The following is a 24,844-nucleotide window of genomic DNA, read 5'->3' on the forward strand; positions in this document are numbered from 1 at the left end:
TAAAAAAAAAAAAAAAAAAAAAAAAATCCAGCAACGAGTTGCTTAACTTTCCCGGTAACATCTGGTGGCGTCATCTGTTACGATATTTTATTTTTAAAAATTTTTATATTTTTAATTATTATAAAATGGCAAAAACTTAATTTTGAAGGTAGGAATGGGTTTTATAAAAATAAAAAAAAATTGTAATGGCTAATAAACGAGTAAAATCGTCATTAAGTCAGACCCTTTATTTCTCTTTACACGACTTCCTTTATCTCCCCATCCTCGCAGCCTTTAATTATCAAAAATTAATAGCATCGATCTCCCTAATACCCAAACCTTCCTGCAAAATTTCAGAAAATTTCTATAAAAATTACAGAAGTTATTTTGTGCGATTAAGGTGAACAAAATCGTGCCCCACACATACACTCAGAAAAATAACACCGAACTTTTTTGCATTTCTAGACGTTTCTAAGTACCCTGAGTCCAAAAATGAAAAAATCTGGGGGGAGTCATTTTTTGATTGATTGCCATACTTTTCTTCTGTTATATATAACAGCCGGAAAAGTAATAACATTTAATAAGTTGGATCAACGATTTTGCTTTTAACTCTAAATTTGACGGTCTAAATTATAACTTGTCAGCATTGTTGTATACCATCTACGTTCTTATCGATGTGTAAAGTTCAATTTATTTGTTTTTCAACATTTCGAATTGGGTATACAAATATTTGGATCTGGCCGAGACAGTTAAGGCGGCAGTTTTATTCCTCTGGGGACCCGGGAACGAATCCGGCTGAAAGAAGTTTTAAGAGGAGGTTTCTCACCCTATTCACTCCAATTCTCACCTATTCACTCCAAGGCCTGGCCATACCTGTAATGGGTATTAAAACGTGTCTTATTAGTGTCCACAAGAGTATAAAAAAGATGTGGATTGGCTCTATTTATTATTTTGTAAAAATACAACAAATGCAATATGACATAAACATCTAAATTTCATTTAAAAGGAAATACGTATACAATTTAATATTTACTGAATTTGCATAAATTGAACACGCAACATAAGCTAAGTAATAATATAAGGTATTGACCACGATATCATATATTCAGTATTTTAATATTTTTATGAAATACTTTCATTCAACAAAAGCTATGATAAATTTATTAATTTAAAATATTCTTCTTCACTGTATATAGTATATTTTACAATTGCCCATGTTATTTTTATTAAATGTTTTCTAAACTTTATTTGAATACATTTGATTAAAAATGAGAAAATATTGCATTTTTTTCTATTCGTGCTTATCTTCTAACATAAACACTTTGTTTTCTTGATAGTTGTAGTTCTGGTGGCTTTCTAAAATCCCAAACAGTTCGAAATCAGTGACTAATGCAGGCTCTTTAAATAAAATATACTAATAGAATTAGGAAGTTATGCTATTTTTTTTTTTCTTTTAAACTAAAATAAAAATGAATTCAGCCACTGATATGTAGAAAACACAAGGCAAACGTTCGTTTATGTTCCAACAGAGGTTCACCACAGTAATAAAACAGTAATAATAATTTTGAGATACACATACAAAACCACTGCTACATTTCTGATCTGGAACTGGAGCAGGCTTCGTGTTCGATTCGAATATTGGTTTTCGCACCCAATCTATGATTAAACACTCTTTATATCAATCTTTCTTTCTGTCTAGGATAGTGAAATACATCGAAAATAGTTGAATAAAAAAAAATGAGTCTATTTCTTAAAATAAATAATTTAAGATGGTAATACGTGACTAAAGCAAGAAAAGATTTGATTGTAAAGACCTTACTAATTCCAAATGTTTTAATGTATTATTGTTATTTTATTCCACACTTAGGGACGTCCCGATAACACAAAAGTATCGATAACGATTAGTATTGGCATCGTGTATCGAAACCGGAAATCTCGCTGGCTGTCGTTCAGTTTGTGGCTTGATTTTGAAATGTTTTGTGTAATAATAACTTTAATTTTAACATAAATAACATACTTTATTCTCGTTAGTTATTATTAACAAATGATTTCTAATATAAACTAGGTAGAAGTAAGTATAAATTAGGTAGAAGTGCCTCTATGGTAGCACTTCCGGAATCTCGACAACTTGCGTACTTTGAAAGTTAATCTAGGTGTCGATGTCTTTAGTTTACAAGATTTCCAACGTCATTTCAGTTCTAGATTAATTTCCTAACATTTTATAACTTTGTTAAGAGTAATTTAATTATTCAGGTTCAAAAAGTTATATATTGTTGTGTAAATCATTTTTTTCGAAGTTTACATTTGATATTTTGTCGTTGGAAAACATCAACAATTTTCTTGGCAAAAATGTACTTTAAGGGTTTTTTTCAGTTTTTAGTATCGGAATATCCTTAATTTAGTTTTGACAAGTGAATTTCATCAGTTGGTATGTTTGCCATAACGTTTGGTGTGCAACCTGCAGATGCAAATTGTTCGAAATGTGATGGTCATCGTAAATTAAATTATCGAAAGGATCGTGATTCTGCTTCTTGTAGATGTCATAAATGCAAGATGAACAGTTCGTCATTTGAAGTAATTTTTAAACGTAAATTTTGGAAAATTTCTCGGGAAACTACTTTTCGTTTATTTGGCATCTAATTTGCATAAATGTACGTTGAGCGTCACCTATTCGGCTGTAGGCGTGAGTAGTCATACAGCTGTTGACTGGGCGAATTTCATATGCCACATTGAGTGTTTTATAGTCTAATTTTACCGGAATGAAAATTGGATGGACCTGGAAAGGTTGTCGAAATTGACGATATTGTTGTGAGCAAAAGGAAAAAACTAGGAGAGCGGTTCGACCTGTTTGTTCAGCATACGAATAAGTTTTATCCAGAAGCGGGACGTGTTTTAGTTTGGAAAGAGCCAGATATTGTACTTTTAACCCTGAAAGTAAGTACCAATAAATCCGAAAATCGTAAGATGAAGAATGTAGACATGTGTTAAGAATGCAGAAAAAGTTTCTAAGATGGAAAAGGATGAAGTTACGAAAGAATCATCCGAACTATGTTTTTACCGAATAAATCGGAGAAAAGGAATTATCAATAGAAATATGTCAATGGTGAGTGAAAGATTTTTTTCTTTAATTGCCGATATAGTAAGTAGCTGCACCGGTCGCCATCTTGTTTGTAGACAAAGATGATGGCGACCGGAAGTGCCTCACAGGGACTACCTAAGTGCAATTTTACCAAATGTTATCAATACTGTATCGGTTGATTTGAGATTTTAATATATTTTCGAGTTTTTCAAATAACTAGCGAATTATAATTAGTAATCTGAACACTAAGCAGAGTGTAAATAGATTCTAAAAATTAAATTTGATGTAATAAATTTATTGATTTTGGTCATTAATAATTTTTATACAAGTTTAGCTTAACCAAACATAGTGTAAGATTTGGTTTCGGATTCGGCGGAAACTGACTTTAAAATTTAAATTCGGTTTCGAGTTTGGATTCGGCAGCAAAATTCAATTTCTGTAACAAACCGACCTTCTTCGTCGTCACGCAAATCGAACTTTCGCACGCGCCCCTCGTCCGTTTAGCGGAATTAATTTGCATAACCCGCCGCGTTAAAATTCAGCGCCCTCTATCGCAAGCGTCACTCGGTACCCCGATACGAGATTACCGGAAACGCCGCCATCTCGATACCTAGGGTAACATTAACCCGACGGCTTGCGAACTCACGTTAGATTATTAAGGAGTACTAAAAGCGACATGCTACTGCATAAGCAGTGAATTCCTATCTTTGTTCTAACATTTACTCAACTTACATAATAAACATTGTACAAGATATAATACGTTAGCGTATATAAGTTAAGGTATATATGGTCAAATTTTCGAGAAAATAAAAATAGAAGATCGGTATTCAAAAGATATTTGGAAAGAGATTGGCTGTATTTCAAATGTAGGGTGCGTTCGTTTGTTTACGTTTTCACAATGCAAAATTTTCCCATTGACTTAACATAGGGATGACTGACTACAGATATCTCCCGTTCTAGGCTGAATTTTAAAATTCGGTATTCATCACGACACGTCAGTTTATTAATTCTATTAATGTGCAAAATTTCGTTCAAATCGGTCAAGTCATTACTTTGCAAAACGTGTTTCAGCGGTTTGTCAATTTGAGTTGTACTACGAAAGCTTGTTTGCTTCGCTCGCTGCGCTTCAATAAATATGATTAAAATATTAAAATAGTGGAATGCAATTGCATTCATTATTCAAATATTACTATTAAACTATGCAAATGAAGCTATAATTGGGAAGCGTTAAGATAGCAATAGAGATTTTAACATAGTTCAATACTAAGACCTCAAAATAACTAATGTAAGTAACTGTACATAACTAAACTCAAAAATTTTCTCTTATCATACTAGCGAATTCGAGTGATGACGTCATTAGTCTACTCCTTCTGCTCTACCAAGCAGCAGGAGTAAATAATGACGTCATCAACTAATCGCAGTAGACGAATGACCCAAACAACTGTTCTACTTTGACCAGTCGAACAGGAGGGAACAGAGATTCTGAGTAATCTAGAGTAGCCAGCTGAATTCGCCTTACTGTAATGTTATATCATATATTTCAAAAGATAATAATCATTAAATTCTTATCTACAGTTTATAATGGTTTCCCGGAAATATTGTTTTTCCCATTTATTTTCTTTTTGTGTTCATTCCATTAAAAAATGATTCATCGAGGTTTTACTGTATTTTATTATCATTTGATATACTGATATTTAAATTTAGAAGTCATATTAGTATCAATAATATTTATTATAATACTAGAGAAAATAATAAAAATATCTTTTAGATTTTCTACCTTTTATATTGACAATTAAATCTCTATAAATGTTTAACTTATCTCTAAGCTTTATTTAATTCGTACACAAATAATTGCTAAATATATGATTGATGCTGTATGTTGACAATACTGTGAAGATTTGAAAATACAGTTATGTGCTATGTGTGCGAAAGACAAGTGTTAATCCAGGAACACAAACTAAACAGAAAGGAAACAACGTTATTTTTTTAAATAGTCTAATATATTCCAAAATACATCTATGGTCCACTAGTTGCCAAGTATGGATAAAACCATTAAAAACTAGTAGTTGGTCGTGGGTTCGCATCTCACCAAAGAATTTTCTGGGTTTTATTGACATTTGTAACATCTAAATAGAGGCCAGTTTTCCTTAGAAAGTCCTCTCGGCGAACACTCCCTTCGGTAAATCACTATGTCGCGTTTACGTATACATATAAACAAACTTAAACCAATCCAAAATAAATCTAAGTGTTTTAATTGTAAGTTTTCATCTTTATTATTTCTTTTCCGTTTAATTTAGTTTTCATTTTATTAGAACTTTAGAAGAAACGATGGAGATAAAGTAGCTGCTTTGAAATTTGTATGACGCCATCATTTAAACTTCTAAATTACTTTATTATTAAATAACAAACGTTCACTTCTAGTTCATTTTAGGACTGAAATTTACTTTCTGCTAACATTGAGCCAGTGGCATATCCATATACTTAATCGCACTACTTTTCCTCTGGCCAAACGAACGAATAATCTTCTTAATCCAAAATTCTCAAAATTGGATTAAGAAGATTATGAGAATCTTTTGATGTCATTAGGAATTATTTATCTATGATTTATCAATAAAAATAAAACTGATTTCAATCAGTTCAATTCCAAAATCTTAATAAAATATAAATGTATATTTAAAAGTTATGGTCATTGTAAAAAAACAATAAAAAAATTATTTTTAGATAATCATTGGAAATAAAAATAGTGATTTTTAATTATAGATTCAATTTGAAACATAATTATATTAAATAATTTAGCTTTCACCTATGCATATGAAAGTTTGAGATAAGCAAGCATCATAATCTATATAATATGGATAATAACCTATCATCGGTATTATTACAGATTGTTCTATTTATATAACAAAAAAACTGAATGCAATTGTTATAAATATTGAATTAAATTGATGTGGATACAATTAAATTATCATCAAATATTAATTTTTGAGGTTTTTTTTGCGAAAAACTAAATAGTACTTACACTAATATGAACATCAATTACTAAAAAGAATTGAAATCTTTTNAATTCTCAAAATTAACACAATAAAATAGTTATCTCCATTAACTTTTAAAAAACACGAAGTCTTTTCTAATAATTTTAACATACGAATATTTTACATATATTGCTAAATTGGATAATATAATTATGAATGAAAAGTAATTTGAAGGTAATAGCTACACTGAATATTGAAGTAACTTCTACAGTGCATCGGATAAGGCAGCAGTTCGCTTAATAAGCACTCTTCCACATTCCAGATTTTTCCTTTGTTTTACATTAGTGGGATTCTATAACAGAACACTGAATAATACAAGTAGAGCAGTCCGTTTAAATGTGAACCGTGTCGGTGGCATTATTAGAGCAGCAGTCCGCAAAAAAGGAACACTACTCTAAGGAAGACTTAAAAGAGTCTATGAAAAAACCGACCATTAGCAGGCTTCCACAACAATCACCATCAACAGATACCATAGTTGTAATACGGTGTAGCTCTATACTATGGCATTTGTTGAGATTTGGCGAATCCTTTCACTGATCAGTTTTCTAATAAATGGACAGTCAAAAGATTTCTTACAGAATCATAAGAAATAGGTTTTAATGGCACACGTATAAGAAGCAATTACATATCAATTAAAGAGGTATCATAAAATATATATGAAGAAACAGCGCAGATCAAATATGTGTCCTCATCTAGAGAGGACGAGGCAAGAACTGATTAGCGACAAGGAAATCACATGTCCTTTTGGTATTTATTTGATTTACTTTCTCAGCTGTTATACATTATATAACAGAGGGAAAGTATGGCAATCGGTTAAAAAATTACTCCCAAGGTTTTTATATTTTTGGACTCAGGAACGTCAAAAATGAAATAAATGATGATTCTGTATTATGCAAGTTCTAGATTTTATAATGTGTGTGTGTATTTTTGCACAATTTGGTTCATCCAATTTGAAGCTTGCTAACTCCTGTGTCGTTTGTCAAAAATTTCTGAAATTTTCTAGGAGATTTGTATATTAGGAGAATTGATGCTAGTAAATTTTGATGGTTAAATGTCATGGTGGAAAGATAAAGGGGGTGATAAGATGTCATATTTCGAGTTGGGTCGGATATAATCATCTTATTTATTAGTATTTTTAATTTTTATAAAACTTATCTCTATCTTCAAAAATTAAGCTTTTTGCCATTTTATAATAATTAATAAAAATAAAATGATTTTAAAATAAAATCTCAACAGTGTTGCCACACACAATTCTAAAGTTTGGCCGAGAAAGTTACTCAATTCGTTACTGGAATTTTACAGTGTACGTCCCACTGGAAAGCATTCAGAAATTTTAGAGTAAGGATATTCATATCTTTTCAGCTAGACTACTTTTACTTCTTCCCAAAAATAGAGTAAATGTCTATAGTAAATACAGTATACTGTATTTACTGATTATTCGATAAAGCAATGAAATTCATGATACAATAATGGAAATTAATAAAATTATTTAATAATGAATTTTAACGACTTCAAATGTGTTATAAGTTTTATAGAACTCCTGGAATGAAAAAGTGGAGAGAATCGAATATCATTATCAATTCCATAGGTGAACTTATTACTTCGGATAAGGGAACATAACGCATTATTTCGAGGGTCCTCGATTGTACATGCTAATATACTGTAAAAGGCACGTTCAATAAAAAAAACCGAAAAAATTCCATTAAAAGACAGGAGGGTAAGCAATAGCGTAGTAATTTGCACACACACAACTTTTAAATCAGAGGCAATAGTAACTGCGACTGGCAACACTATTAATGCTCCAGAACATAAGACAACGGACCGATAAAATGGCGACTCTCCCCAGCAGTACACGAAGCAAGAGAGGTATAGTCTTGTCTGATTTTTAACAATAACAAATCGACATCCATTGGCACATGCAATTACAGTAAGGAGACGAGTACACGAGTTGCACACAGGTGTACTAGTAAAGTTCTAAGTTCAAAAACATGGATTGCTTATCCAGCCATGTTAAATTAAAGTGGCTTTATCGGGCAACGAGCCCAATGATTTCGTAGAGCAGTGTTTGTTAATTTGGTGAAAACTTTATCACAAAACAGTGACTTTTTTCTATTGTTAAAAAAACAGCCCACAGTTCTGTGAAAGATTTTCCATGGCGGTCCCAGCCGTAGAGAATCCTACCATTCGATGGCCCCCAGTGGATGAGCAAACCATTGAACACCGATAGTCATCACCGGGCTGGATTTTTCCGGGTTTTCTTCATGTCTCTAAAATCTAAATAAGGACAGTTTTCCAAAGAAATTCTTCCCGGGATGCTTTCCTCTTGGTAGATCGCCCCATAACAAGTAAGTGTTGTGTTGTCTTATTCCATCAATTCTAATCTACCCTATAATGACGATATTCGGGTTTCCTATAACCACACCTGAAGTTGTACAAATTGACTTTGACTTTAATTCAGCCCGTTTTTATAGGTTGTTGTGGAGGAGTAATAATTTGTTTTCTCTCTTCCAAATTTTAGGCGTTTGATAAAATCAAAAACGGAGGATGATATTCAATAAAGGAATAGGTAAATGTGTCGTTATAAAAGAGAGCAAATATAAATCAATTTCTATAAATTTTTAGCAACTTTAAATAATGTTTTCAAAAATTATAAAATTTGTGTGTTTAGTATATTTAATTTATAAGAATAATTGAATCATTTGTTGTTTTTAAAGATAGCTGTTGAATATAATATTTATCATTTTAATTAATAAGTGTGAACACAATGATTAGAACAAAGAACAATATTATTTTCATTAAATTAATGTTATACAAATCTGATTCAATTTCATTCGTATGCAATTTGAAAAAATTGTAGATATAAATTCTCACTGTCGTCCGTCTGTATGTCTGTCTCCTTCCTTAATCTCAAGAATGGAGTTTGATAAATGAAAGTAGAGACAAATATGAAAGTACGAGGGGCAGGAGACCCTGATTAACTATATACGAACTTCCAATGTAAACTGGAAGTCATATTATTTCAATTCAAAAAATTTCTCCTGAAAGCAGTTAATGATTGGCATGATTCTATTGTAACAGAAAAAGTATGATTTACATTAGCTAGCCACTATTAATTTGAGGTGGAGAGCATATATTTAAAATTAAAAATATGATTAAAAATTGCAGTCCATCATTGTGATGNACTCTAATATTTAAAGACACAATGTTGTTTTTAATAAATAAAGACTATAGGTTTCTAGTAAAAATAAGATCAAATTTACTGTTTTCATTATCGAAGAGACAAGTTTTAAATTTCAGAGCATCTAAGGAAAAGGTGATAAAAAAAAATAATACAGTAATTTAATGAAATTGCTTTAAGAAATTAACTTTAATGAAAATGTAAAAGATTCTTGATAATCTTAAATCTTTAAAATCTTTTAATACTTCACGTATAAACTAATATTAAAATTCGAAAGTCAAAAATAATTTGTTTGAAATATTTAATTTTTATATAACTATAGTGCTCCACACAAATATTTGTAAAATGCGCATTACAAACGGACTAGGAGTATTAAACCGCTGATAACTAATTTTCGATAACAGAACTAAAATAGTAAACAAGTTATGAAAAGTACGTATCAAAAAACATCAAATTGATTATTTATTTTAATGATATATTGGTTTTTCACAGTTTACATAAATAGAGATAAGCTACCCCAATTGTATTTTCAACATTAGAAAAAAACTCTTATGCTTTTTTTCTTAACTCTTAACTATTTCCACCCTGTGGGCACTAAGAGGGCCTGCATTTGCAAGCCATTATGGGTTTGACCAGTCCCACAATGGGACGGCCGGATGGTGAGGGATGGGACCCGACATATCCGGATGGAAATATTTTTATCTGTAATTTTTTGTGTTATAAACTTTTAAATAAAAATTAGATTCTAACCGTTTGTTTGTAAATTATTATGAAAGTAAAAATCTTTCATTAGAGCTTATAATCTTGGTAAACGATATCATCCGATCTGTTCACATTACACATTTATCAAGGAAACACTTTTTTTTGTCTTATGGCCACAAATATCAAATAATCTAATTGTCGTGATGATAACTAATCATCGATAGAGATAAATAAATGGTTAAAATTGTAGTAATATAATTCTAGAGATAATTTATAAAATTAAATTATATATGAAGATAAAGGGGGTGATAAGATGTCATATTTCGAGTTGGGTCGGATATAATCATCTTATTTATTAGTATTTTTAATTTTTATAAAACTTATCTCTATCTTCAAAAATTAAGCTTTTTGCCATTTTATAATAATTAATAAAAATAAAATGATTTTAANCATTTAATGAATAAAAATTACTATATATATCTCGAACTATATCATAAATCCATCTCATAAATCGATTAGCGATTCGAAGTAATGTTCAGAGTTCTAATCGAGTATGACTGACATTTAAATGGAGTTATAAATTTCTTAAAAAGAAACTTAATCGAGACAGAAACGATAAATATAAAAAAATATCAGCAGAATTAAACATTTAAAAGTATAATTGGCATAAAGATGTCATTTGAATGAAGTTATGTTATATAAAGAAAGAATAATTTTAATGGAAGCATTTCAAAATTACTAAAATAAATTTTACAAAGTTTAGTTTGATGGGATACGGCAACTCAACATATGAGCGATCTACCAAAGGAAGGTCCTTGTACCTCCGGGGAGGATTTTCTATGGGAAACTGGCCCTTAATTGGGCATTTCCGGTGAAGAAAATTCTATATATATATTTAAATTTTGACTTGTTCCTATCTCTGACTACTAAAAAGGTCTTTCTTTCATACCCATTATGGATTCAGCCAGGCGTACAATGGAGGCGACCGGAGGGAAGGGCACATATCCGGAATTCGTCTCCCATGAAAATTTTCTGGGGTTGTTTGTTCTGATTCGATCCGGAGTTAACTACCTCATAATCCGGCCGTTAAGCTTATAGATATTTCAAATAAAACGTATTATATATATTTTTAATTAAAATATAAATATTATTTTAGGTTATAATTTTCCATCAGATGTAATTCATAATTTGTGTACCGTAATAGGAGGAAGATTTAAATCCAATAAAAAAATTGTTTTTCTAAACATGAAAATATAAGTTATAAGTAAGTGTTTGCAATAATTCTCAAAATTAACACAATAAAATAGTTATCTCCATTAACTTTTAAAAAACACGAAGTCTTTTCTAATAATTTTAACATACGAATATTTTACATATATTGCTAAATTGGATAATATAATTATGAATGAAAAGTAATTTGAAGGTAATAGCTACACTGAATATTGAAGTAACTTCTACAGTGCATCGGATAAGGCAGCAGTTCGCTTAATAAGCACTCTTCCACATTCCAGATTTTTCCTTTGTTTTACATTAGTGGGATTCTATAACAGAACACTGAATAATACAAGTNAACATCAATATCACACTTTTCTTGTAATTTTTCTTCTTATATTGTAATTAAAAATATTTTGAATCTTTGTAGAAAATGAACTTAGAAATTGACTGTTCTTTTTGTTAATTGAGGATATAATTCTTTTGTCTTGAGTGGAATATGAGAATAATGATGTCAATAATTCCAAGAAAAATAAGAGAGCGAGACTGTCTAATTTGTAAGTTAAAATTTATTTTGTCTGCATATATTAGGAGGTTAATAACTTCAAATAAATTGAGAAATTCTTCAAATAAAGTGATTATTAGCATGCAATTGTTTAAATAAAATGATCTGGGTCACTCTCATTATTATAAATTGTCGTGAATCTTGTAAAGCTGATGTTGAAAGAAAGAAGTAAACACATACAACAAATGCTTCATTATCATCTCACAAATTTCAAAATTAGTTCGAAACAAAGTTATTATACATCATTACATGCGCTTTTTTATTTTAATATAAAGTTACAAATTAGCAATTAAAAAAGAAAAATGAGATTAGTAATTCATTCACAAAAATTTATTTTACTAATTATTACTATTTCACTATTACATAATATTCAAGATAATAATAGATTTTTACAACACAGTTTATAAATTTTAATATTTTTTAATATTAAAATTTATAAACTGTGTTGTAAAAATCTATTATTATCTTGAATATTATGTAATAGTGAAATAGTAATAATTAGTAAAATAAATTTTTGTGAATGAATTACTAATCTCATTTTTCTTTTTTAATTGCTAATTTGTAACTTTATATTAAAATAAAAAAGCGCATGTAATGATGTATAATAACTTTGTTTCGAACTAATTTTGAAATTTGTGAGATGATAATGAAGCATTTGTTGTATGTGTTTACTTCTTTCTTTCAACATCAGCTTTACAAGATTCACGACAATTTATAATAATGAGAGTGACCCAGATCATTTTATTTAAACAATTGCATGCTAATAATCACTTTATTTGAAGAATTTCTCAATTTATTTGAAGTTATTAACCTCCTAATATATGCAGACAAAATAAATTTTAACTTACAAATTAGACAGTCTCGCTCTCTTATTTTTCTTGGAATTATTGACATCATTATTCTCATATTCCACTCAAGACAAAAGAATTATATCCTCAATTAACAAAAAGAACAGTCAATTTCTAAGTTCATTTTCTACAAAGATTCAAAATATTTTTAATTACAATATAAGAAGAAAAATTACAAGAAAAGTGTGATATTGATGTTTAATATTACATTATATTAAAGGAAAACTAATAACGTTTATTTTTTTATTCATTTCCTTCCAGAGTTTGTGAATGTTTGTTTTTTGTCTGATTTTTTTTATCAAATTTTATAATATAATTATAGTAAAAACTATGAAACGAAATTTAANGTTGGGTCGGATATAATCATCTTATTTATTAGTATTTTTAATTTTTATAAAACTTATCTCTATCTTCAAAAATTAAGCTTTTTGCCATTTTATAATAATTAATAAAAATAAAATGATTTTAAAATAAAATCTCAACAGTGTTGCCACACACAATTCTAAAGTTTGGCCGAGAAAGTTACTCAATTCGTTACTGGAATTTTACAGTGTACGTCCCACTGGAAAGCATTCAGAAATTTTAGAGTAAGGATATTCATATCTTTTCAGCTAGACTACTTTTACTTCTTCCCAAAAATAGAGTAAATGTCTATAGTAAATACAGTATACTGTATTTACTGATTATTCGATAAAGCAATGAAATTCATGATACAATAATGGAAATTAATAAAATTATTTAATAATGAATTTTAACGACTTCAAATGTGTTATAAGTTTTATAGAACTCCTGGAATGAAAAAGTGGAGAGAATCGAATATCATTATCAATTCCATAGGTGAACTTATTACTTCGGATAAGGGAACATAACGCATTATTTCGAGGGTCCTCGATTGTACATGCTAATATACTGTAAAAGGCACGTTCAATAAAAAAAAACCGAAAAAATTCCATTAAAAGACAGGAGGGTAAGCAATAGCGTAGTAATTTGCACACACACAACTTTTAAATCAGAGGCAATAGTAACTGCGACTGGCAACACTATTAATGCTCCAGAACATAAGACAACGGACCGATAAAATGGCGACTCTCCCCAGCAGTACACGAAGCAAGAGAGGTATAGTCTTGTCTGATTTTTAACAATAACAAATCGACATCCATTGGCACATGCAATTACAGTAAGGAGACGAGTACACGAGTTGCACACAGGTGTACTAGTAAAGTTCTAAGTTCAAAAACATGGATTGCTTATCCAGCCATGTTAAATTAAAGTGGCTTTATCGGGCAACGAGCCCAATGATTTCGTAGAGCAGTGTTTGTTAATTTGGTGAAAACTTTATCACAAAACAGTGACTTTTTTCTATTGTTAAAAAAACAGCCCACAGTTCTGTGAAAGATTTTCCATGGCGGTCCCAGCCGTAGAGAATCCTACCATTCGATGGCCCCCAGTGGATGAGCAAACCATTGAACACCGATAGTCATCACCGGGCTGGATTTTTCCGGGTTTTCTTCATGTCTCTAAAATCTAAATAAGGACAGTTTTCCAAAGAAATTCTTCCCGGGATGCTTTCCTCTTGGTAGATCGCCCCATAACAAGTAAGTGTTGTGTTGTCTTATTCCATCAATTCTAATCTACCCTATAATGACGATATTCGGGTTTCCTATAACCACACCTGAAGTTGTACAAATTGACTTTGACTTTAATTCAGCCCGTTTTTATAGGTTGTTGTGGAGGAGTAATAATTTGTTTTCTCTCTTCCAAATTTTAGGCGTTTGATAAAATCAAAAACGGAGGATGATATTCAATAAAGGAATAGGTAAATGTGTCGTTATAAAAGAGAGCAAATATAAATCAATTTCTATAAATTTTTAGCAACTTTAAATAATGTTTTCAAAAATTATAAAATTTGTGTGTTTAGTATATTTAATTTATAAGAATAATTGAATCATTTGTTGTTTTTAAAGATAGCTGTTGAATATAATATTTATCATTTTAATTAATAAGTGTGAACACAATGATTAGAACAAAGAACAATATTATTTTCATTAAATTAATGTTATACAAATCTGATTCAATTTCATTCGTATGCAATTTGAAAAAATTGTAGATATAAATTCTCACTGTCGTCCGTCTGTATGTCTGTCTCCTTCCTTAATCTCAAGAATGGAGTTTGATAAATGAAAGTAGAGACAAATATGAAAGTACGAGGGGCAGGAGACCCTGATTAACTATATACGAACTTCCAATGTAAACTGGAAGTCATATTATTTCAATTCAAAAAATTTCTCCTGAAAGCAGTTAATGATTGGCATGATTCTATTGTAACAGAAAAAGTATGATTTACATTAGCTAGCCACTATTAATTTGAGGTGGAGAGCATATATTTAAAATTAAAAATATGATTAAAAATTGCAGTCCATCATTGTGATGATGTAACGAAAATTTATTTATTGTGACAAGTTTTAAATTTCAGAGCATCTAAGGAAAAGGTGACAAAAAAAATAATAATAATACAGTAATTTAATGAAATTGCTTTAAGAAATTAACTTTAATGAAAATGTAAAAGATTCTTGATAATCTTAAATCTTTAAAATCTTTTAATACTTCACGTATAAACTAATATTAAAAGATTTTAATAGGCNTAACATACTTTATAACATATAACGCCATACTTTGTATACTTTGTAACATACTTTATAACATATAACGCCATACTTTGTATACTTTGTAACATACTTTATAACATATAACGCCATACTTTGTATACTTTGTAACATACTTTATAACATATAACGCCATACTTTGTATACTTTGTAACATACTTTATAACATATAACGCCATACTTTGTATACTTTGTAACATACTTTATAACATATAACGCCATACTTTGTATACTTTGTAACATACTTTATAACATATAACGCCATACTTTGTATACTTTGTAACATACTTTATAACATATAACGCCATACTTTGTATACTTTGTAACATACTTTATAACATATAACGCCATACTTTGTATACTTTGTAACATACTTTATAACATATAACGCCATACTTTGTATACTTTGTAACATACTTTATAACATATAACGCCATACTTTGTATACTTTGTAACATACTTTATAACATATAACGCCATACTTTGTATACTTTGTAACATACTTTATAACATATAACGCCATACTTTGTATACTTTGTAACATACTTTATAACATATAACGCCATACTTTGTATACTTTGTAACATACTTTATAACATATAACGCCATACTTTGTATACTTTGTAACATACTTTATAACATATAACGCCATACTTTGTATACTTTGTAACATACTTTATAACATATAACGCCATACTTTGTATACTTTGTAACATACTTTATAACATATAACGCCATACTTTGTATACTTTGTAACATACTTTATAACATATAACGCCATACTTTGTATACTTTGTAACATACTTTATAACATATAACGCCATACTTTGTATACTTTGTAACATACTTTATAACATATAACGCCATACTTTGTATACTTTGTAACATACTTTATAACATATAACGCTATACTTTGTATACTTTGTAACATACTTTACAACATATAATGCATACTTGTATATTTTATAACAGTTTACCACAGAGTTGACTTTTATATCCGTGTTTGATCTGAATTACGATATAAATTCCATCTATTTACCGTAACACACATTTTTCACCCCCTTTTTTTTATTATTTCACTTATCTAGAGTAATTATTTCTTTAGAGATCCATTGTGACGAAATCATGTGACGTTTACTTCATCGCTATTATTTGCGTAATTATAATATTTATTATAATTATTGTTATTATTACATTATATTATATTTATAATTATATGTTATTTATATTAATAATTGTAATTGCTTGCAGTTATATAATAATAATATTATTTTTATTTTTATTTTTAAACAAGCAAGTTCTATTAAAACAAACGTTATTTTAACGTTGACATTGATCTTTTATAATTTGAATTTCTCTCTATGATTTTTTAGTATAATTAATTAAATAGATATTAGGTATAACCTCTAATAAAGGCCATCTCCCAATGACCGCCAGCTATTTAAATACAAGAACTTTTTGTGAAGAAAAATGCATACAAAATTACCTGCAAACAACGGCCATTTTTTTTACCTTCCTGCCAGTGGCCGTTGTTAACAGGTTTGACTGTATTTTAATGATTTACGTACCCTAAATAATTATTTTATTTATTAATATGAAGGAGGGGAAAAACTGGATTTGGTTTATGTTACAGCAATTAAAAAAATCCTCGTGTTTTTTTTATAATTGTCAAAGATTTAAATATATTATAATTACGCTTATTTAAAAGTGGTGATAGTGTATATTTTTTTTTGTTAAAATAAACTCATATATAATGAATTAAGACATAATTTCAAATTAACTGAATTATGACGACAATTTATACAGGCCTGCTTTAATTGCATTTATATTGCCTGATTAGATAGCGTAACTAGGACTGAGTGGGATCCCACGCAAAAATGTTTTCTAGTCCTAGATTGAGAGCCTAAAATCCTAATTCCTTGTCATTCTAAATATCTAAATTAAGCTAAAATTAAACCGAGAAGCCATCGAGATTTTGAAACCGATCTCCTGTCGCTCGCAACTGCAGAATAGTCGATTTCACACGGTAACTCTCGAGCGCGACGATTGCAGAAAAAGACATTTTTCTTTTTTTTTTTTTTTTTTATTTCGGGTAAAATGATTTAGGAAAATTTTTAAGAGAAAATAATTCCAAATATTGTCCCGTCGAAATTCTCCAGAATTGAGAATTAAGTCACGTCATCAAACAAGAGTAACCATGCTTATGACAAGGCACAAGTTGCAATAAATTAGAAAACCTTTCAAGCATAATAGTGTGAAGAAAGAAATAAAAGGTAGGAAATATACTGAAAGGAACTAATTATGTCACGTGGAGGCACGAAACCGTGTTTAATTGTAACTGTCTGTAATGTTTACATTAACGAATGAAGTTTCGCTTTTATTATGGGCTATGTGTGGGCAGTAACTTTGTTCGCAATTATTCTACACGAATGGTTCAACTCTAAAATGATTGCAGTGGTCTCTTGGTTTTGCTTTTGTCAATAAAATTTTTCATAATTACATAACTAAAGAAATTTTTCTACAATATGATTCAAAATTAACATATGTTTTGACTTTTTATAATATATTATCTTAGATAAACGGACAATATTTACTGAATTAAAATTTTTAATACACTATCGGATTTTATTCAGACAAATATAAATAAAAAATATTTAAATTTTTTTGAGAATTTTCACATATAATTGTTTTCTTCACTGAAGTCTGAATTTTATAATAATGGACAGTACTACAAGAGTTATTTTTTCTAATGACTAGTTTATTGAATACTTATTAATCATATTTTTGTTATACAAATCTTAAAAATTATATGAAATGATAATACTATGTAAAAGTTTCCGAAATATTTTCTAGCCATTAACGTTGATTATTAATTAACGAAATTGCTTAAAGAACATGCTAAAACATTTTATGAGCTTTGACGATGTGAAGACACTAATTTAATATATTATTATTATTAATATATTAAACAACACTATTACATATATCAAATATTAAGTAAACAATATTGATTTCACAGTAGAAGAAAGAAGGAAAGAAAGAAATTAACCTTGTAGGCTTGTCTTTCGTCTTAATTAATATAGCTGTTACTGTTTAAATATCTAGAATTCTTTAGATATTATTTGAATTGGATTAACACAAAAGATTTCTTTCTGAAATCTATCTAATAGTGACCAAATTAATAGCTCCGGAAACAGTAATCTATTATCAAATATAAATTCATTGAAACGTACAGATAGGATAAAGCTAACGAGCTTCTCGTCTTTATACTTCTGTTAGTTTACTCTCATTTTATCCATGAACTTTTTTTTTATGTTCTCAAGGATTAATTACTAGAAAATTCCTATAAAAGTACTATTATTGGTTAGTATTATTGGTATTATTGTAACGATTAACATTATTATTGAAGAATTAATTTACTAAATCTTACATTCAGATGAATATTGAAATTTATTTCAAGATATATTATTGAAGAATACTTAAATTTTTACTATTAAAACAAATAATAAATTAAATGTAATATAAAATTGAATGGTATTTAATGATTTTAAATTATTAAATACCATTCAAATTATTTAATAATTTTAAATTATTAAATATGAATTTTTCAATTTTTAAATTGGGGACTACGTTATTTATACAAATTTATAAATAAAATGTAGCATGGTTATGATTTTATAAAATGTTTCAGTTGAAAAATAATTGCAAGTATTTAAATAGAGATATTTTTTTTCATTTTAGGAAGAATAATAAAAAAAATTAAATTATATTCTAATGAAGAAATAATATTACAATAAAATTATAATCACAGAATATAATTATCCAATTTAATTCATTTTTAAACTATTACGTAAAAATTATTAAGTGTAAAATAGAAACTATTGATAATAAAATAATCGATTCTTTTAACTTATTTAAACTTTTAATGAATAAAATTATAATCTTTCCTCTTGATGATGGAATAAAGATTACATCTACAAATTATATTTATGATTACATTTTTGCCTTAATTACTAGATAAAAGTTTTAAATGAAGAAATTGTTGCCTGAAAAATTTTAATATAATTTTTTAATTTTAAATTTCGTTTCATAGTTTTTACTATAATTATATTATAAAATTTGATAAAAAAAATCAGACAAAAAACAAACATTCACAAACTCTGGAAGGAAATGAATAAAAAAATAAACGTTATTAGTTTTCCTTTAATATAATGTAATATTAAACATCAATATCACACTTTTCTTGTAATTTTTCTTCTTATATTGTAATTAAAAATATTTTGAATCTTTGTAGAAAATGAACTTAGAAATTGACTGTTCTTTTTGTTAATTGAGGATATAATTCTTTTGTCTTGAGTGGAATATGAGAATAATGATGTCAATAATTCCAAGAAAAATAAGAGAGCGAGACTGTCTAATTTGTAAGTTAAAATTTATTTTGTCTGCATATATTAGGAGGTTAATAACTTCAAATAAATTGAGAAATTCTTCAAATAAAGTGATTATTAGCATGCAATTGTTTAAATAAAATGATCTGGGTCACTCTCATTATTATAAATTGTCGTGAATCTTGTAAAGCTGATGTTGAAAGAAAGAAGTAAACACATACAACAAATGCTTCATTATCATCTCACAAATTTCAAAATTAGTTCGAAACAAAGTTATTATACATCATTACATGCGCTTTTTTATTTTAATATAAAGTTACAAATTAGCAATTAAAAAAGAAAAATGAGATTAGTAATTCATTCACAAAAATTTATTTTACTAATTATTACTATTTCACTATTACATAATATTCAAGATAATAATAGATTTTTACAACACAGTTTATAAATTTTAATATTTTTTAATATTAAAATTTATAAACTGTGTTGTAAAAATCTATTATTATCTTGAATATTATGTAATAGTGAAATAGTAATAATTAGTAAAATAAATTTTTGTGAATGAATTACTAATCTCATTTTTCTTTTTTAATTGCTAATTTGTAACTTTATATTAAAATAAAAAAGCGCATGTAATGATGTATAATAACTTTGTTTCGAACTAATTTTGAAATTTGTGAGATGATAATGAAGCATTTGTTGTATGTGTTTACTTCTTTCTTTCAACATCAGCTTTACAAGATTCACGACAATTTATAATAATGAGAGTGACCCAGATCATTTTATTTAAACAATTGCATGCTAATAGTCACTTTATTTGAAGAATTTCTCAATTTATTTGAAGTTATTAACCTCCTAATATATGCAGACAAAATAAATTTTAACTTACAAATTAGACAGTCTCGCTCTCTTATTTTTCTTGGAATTATTGACATCATTATTCTCATATTCCACTCAAGACAAAAGAATTATATCCTCAATTAACAAAAAGAACAGTCAATTTCTAAGTTCATTTTCTACAAAGATTCAAAATATTTTTAATTACAATATAAGAAGAAAAATTACAAGAAAAGTGTGATATTGATGTTTAATATTACATTATATTAAAGGAAAACTAATAACGTTTATTTTTTTATTCATTTCCTTCCAGAGTTTGTGAATGTTTGTTTTTTGTCTGATTTTTTTTATCAAATTTTATAATATAATTATAGTAAAAACTATGAAACGAAATTTAAAATTAAAAAATTATATTAAAATTTTTCAGGCAACAATTTCTTCATTTAAAACTTTTATCTAGTAATTAAGGCAAAAATGTAATCATAAATATAATTTGTAGATGTAATCTTTATTCCATCATCAAGAGGAAAGATTATAATTTTATTCATTAAAAGTTTAAATAAGTTAAAAGAATCGATTATTTTATTATCAATAGTTTCTATTTTACACTTAATAATTTTTACGTAATAGTTTAAAAATGAATTAAATTGGATAATTATATTCTGTGATTATAATTTTATTGTAATATTATTTCTTCATTAGAATATAATTTAATTTTTTTTATTATTCTTCCTAAAATGAAAAAAAAAAATCTCTATTTAAATACTTGCAATTATTTTTCAACTGAAACATTTTATAAAATCATAACCATGCTACATTTTATTTATAAATTTGTATAAATAACGTAGTCCCCAATTTAAAAATTGAAAAATTCATATTTAATAATTTAAAATTATTAAATAATTTGAATGGTATTTAATAATTTAAAATCATTAAATACCATTCAATTTTATATTACATTTAATTTATTATTTGTTTTAATAGTAAAAATTTAAGTATTCTTCAATAATATATCTTGAAATAAATTTCAATATTCATCTGAATGTAAGATTTAGTAAATTAATTCTTCAATAATAATGTTAATCGTTACAATAATACCAATAATACTAACCAATAATAGTACTTTTATAGGAATTTTCTAGTAATTAATCCTTGAGAACATAAAAAAAAAGTTCATGGATAAAATGAGAGTAAACTAACAGAAGTATAAAGACGAGAAGCTCGTTAGCTTTATCCTATCTGTACGTTTCAATGAATTTATATTTGATAATAGATTACTGTTTCCGGAGCTATTAATTTGGTCACTATTAGATAGATTTCAGAAAGAAATCTTTTGTGTTAATCCAATTCAAATAATATCTAAAGAATTCTAGATATTTAAACAGTAACAGCTATATTAATTAAGACGAAAGACAAGCCTACAAGGTTAATTTCTTTCTTTCCTTCTTTCTTCTACTGTGAAATCAATATTGTTTACTTAATATTTGATATATGTAATAGTGTTGTTTAATATATTAATAATAATAATATATTAAATTAGTGTCTTCACATCGTCAAAGCTCATAAAATGTTTTAGCATGTTCTTTAAGCAATTTCGTTAATTAATAATCAACGTTAATGGCTAGAAAATATTTCGGAAACTTTTACATAGTATTATCATTTCATATAATTTTTAAGATTTGTATAACAAAAATATGATTAATAAGTATTCAATAAACTAGTCATTAGAAAAAATAACTCTTGTAGTACTGTCCATTATTATAAAATTCAGACTTCAGTGAAGAAAACAATTATATGTGAAAATTCTCAAAAAAATTTAAATATTTTTTATTTATATTTGTCTGAATAAAATCCGATAGTGTATTAAAAATTTTAATTCAGTAAATATTGTCCGTTTATCTAAGATAATATATTATAAAAAGTCAAAACATATGTTAATTTTGAATCATATTGTAGAAAAATTTCTTTAGTTATGTAATTATGAAAAATTTTATTGACAAAAGCAAAACCAAGAGACCACTGCAATCATTTTAGAGTTGAACCATTCGTGTAGAATAATTGCGAACAAAGTTACTGCCCACACATAGCCCATAATAAAAGCGAAACTTCATTCGTTAATGTAAACATTACAGACAGTTACAATTAAACACGGTTTCGTGCCTCCACGTGACATAATTAGTTCCTTTCAGTATATTTCCTACCTTTTATTTCTTTCTTCACACTATTATGCTTGAAAGGTTTTCTAATTTATTGCAACTTGTGCCTTGTCATAAGCATGGTTACTCTTGTTTGATGACGTGACTTAATTCTCAATTCTGGAGAATTTCGACGGGACAATATTTGGAATTATTTTCTCTTAAAAATTTTCCTAAATCATTTTACCCGAAATAAAAAAAAAAAAAAAAAAAAAAAAGGAAAAATTCTGACTGATATAAGATAATCTAATTAACTATTTAAAAAATCCTTAATGAATTTTATCGTAAGATTCAATGAAAGATTTAATCCTATTTTATCTCTAAAAGAGTCCATTATTTAAATTTCTGTTCATTTAATTAGGGCTACACAGAAAAATATTTTATAATGTATTATCCTTAATTTTAATTAAAATAGTTATAAAATAAAATAAAATGTATATCCAGATTCTAAAATTAATTAAAAATAAACAAGAAAATGTCTAAATTTTAAAAATATCTTTAATTTTTGTGTTAGAATTTTAATAAACTACATATATATAAGTAGCAAAGCTTTCCTTTTACAAATATTAGACAAACTAAGAGCATTTTGTATTTTTTAGTACTGAATTAAAAAGGAAAATCTAGTGTCAAAAGTTTTTGTAATTGCGATTAAAAAATAACTGGAAAGTAATTCATTTACATTCTGAAATTTATTAAAATCCATAAAGTTGTTAGATGACAGGATACATCAAAAGAAAAAATAATTAGATCGTACAAACATTCATAAAGTTAAAAATTTTAAATTGCGGTTTCGAAAAACCGAAAGATAACTGATGTCTGAACCACCTGGATTCGATACTACCTTTAATGACGTCATTGGCGTTGTACATAGAATCATATGTAATTATCCAAAACCTCCGGACAGGTGCGACTGACAGGTGAGATGGTGGGAAGATACCGAAATGTCAGATTAGAATTAGAATAGCAATGGAATGAATACAAGCTATTTTCGATATAAACTTGTCAAGCGCACGGTTCTTCTCACACCAACAAATCTGTGTTGGGCACTTTCTTCATGTTTCAATAAAGAAATTTCTACAAAATATATTCTACAGAGAATTGCTAAAAGACAGAATTTTATACTATGTATAAAAGTGATTTCTATTTAACTACACTCATAAATAAAGAAAATATTTACTACTAAAACTCACATTATTTAATAAGAAGCTTTAATAAATTCGATTATTATTAAATCTTAACTACACTATTTTTATATAGACATATATTATAGATAGCGTATATTATTCTTATTCAGTTTTAATGTATCTTAAACANGAAAAGTTATATCGACAATGAATTTTCAAAGGAGAAAATCAAAGTTGGTAAATAATAATCTAAATATAATCGCTATTATTTTTAGAAAAACAACATATCCATGCTGAAAAAACAAATGTTTTTGTGTGTCCATCTAATAAATTTCGAATTCATTTCCCAAAAACACTCCGAAAAATGGAAAAACATTTGATTTTTACATTGAGATTTGCAGATATAATTTCAAATATAATTTCTAAAAATAAATTTGAAGACAGTCTGTTCAATAAAAGGAACCACCATTTATTCACTTTGTGTTCCAGAATACAAACTTTTGACGACCGACCTATTCTACAATTGAAAATATAATTTCTTTATTGCCGGAATTCAACATAATAAATTTATAAAATATAAGATTAAATTTTATTATTGAAATGAAAAACCTAATATTTCTTTTTTTTTTTTAAATATTTTAAATTAGAACTCTAATATTTAAAGACACAATGTTGTTTTTAATAAATAAAGACTATAGGTTTCTAGTAAAAATAAGATCAAATTTACTGTTTTCATTATCGAAGAAACTTCTTAAAATCAAATTTCGTCTTATTATCTCTAATGACTCCAACCTGCTTGGCTAAAGACAAACAACCTTGCTTTTAACATCCAACATTTCTGACAAGTAAACAACTAGATTTTTTTTCCGGCATTTTTTTCTCTCTTAAACTTAGTAATTTGAAAATATAGACGAATTCTAAATTTTGTACTTATTTTAATTTAATATTTATTAGTAAAAATTTCAATACACTTAAGTAAGACGTTTTTGACAATAGTAATTTATTCATATAAAAAGAAATGTAAATTATTAAGGTGCCCACT

General features: G+C 27.4%; 1 protein-coding gene across 1 annotated transcript in view; it reads left to right on the top strand.

The window, feature by feature from the left end:
* The first annotated feature begins 2,428 nt into the window (after positions 1-2,428).
* Positions 2,429-24,844, top strand: part of LOC111635290 (N-sulphoglucosamine sulphohydrolase-like) — a 165,515-nt gene continuing 143,099 nt past the window's right edge. Inside the window, exon 1 of the mRNA XM_023380233.1 lies at positions 2,429-3,082. The gene's annotated coding sequence lies outside the window, so the exon portion shown is untranslated. The remainder of the gene's footprint in view (positions 3,083-24,844) is intronic.

The sequence above is a fragment of the Centruroides sculpturatus genome, unplaced genomic scaffold (genome assembly GCF_000671375.1).
Source record: "Centruroides sculpturatus isolate CEXI.00-Female unplaced genomic scaffold, Cexi_2.0 scaffold108, whole genome shotgun sequence".
Taxonomy (NCBI): domain Eukaryota; kingdom Metazoa; phylum Arthropoda; class Arachnida; order Scorpiones; family Buthidae; genus Centruroides; species Centruroides sculpturatus.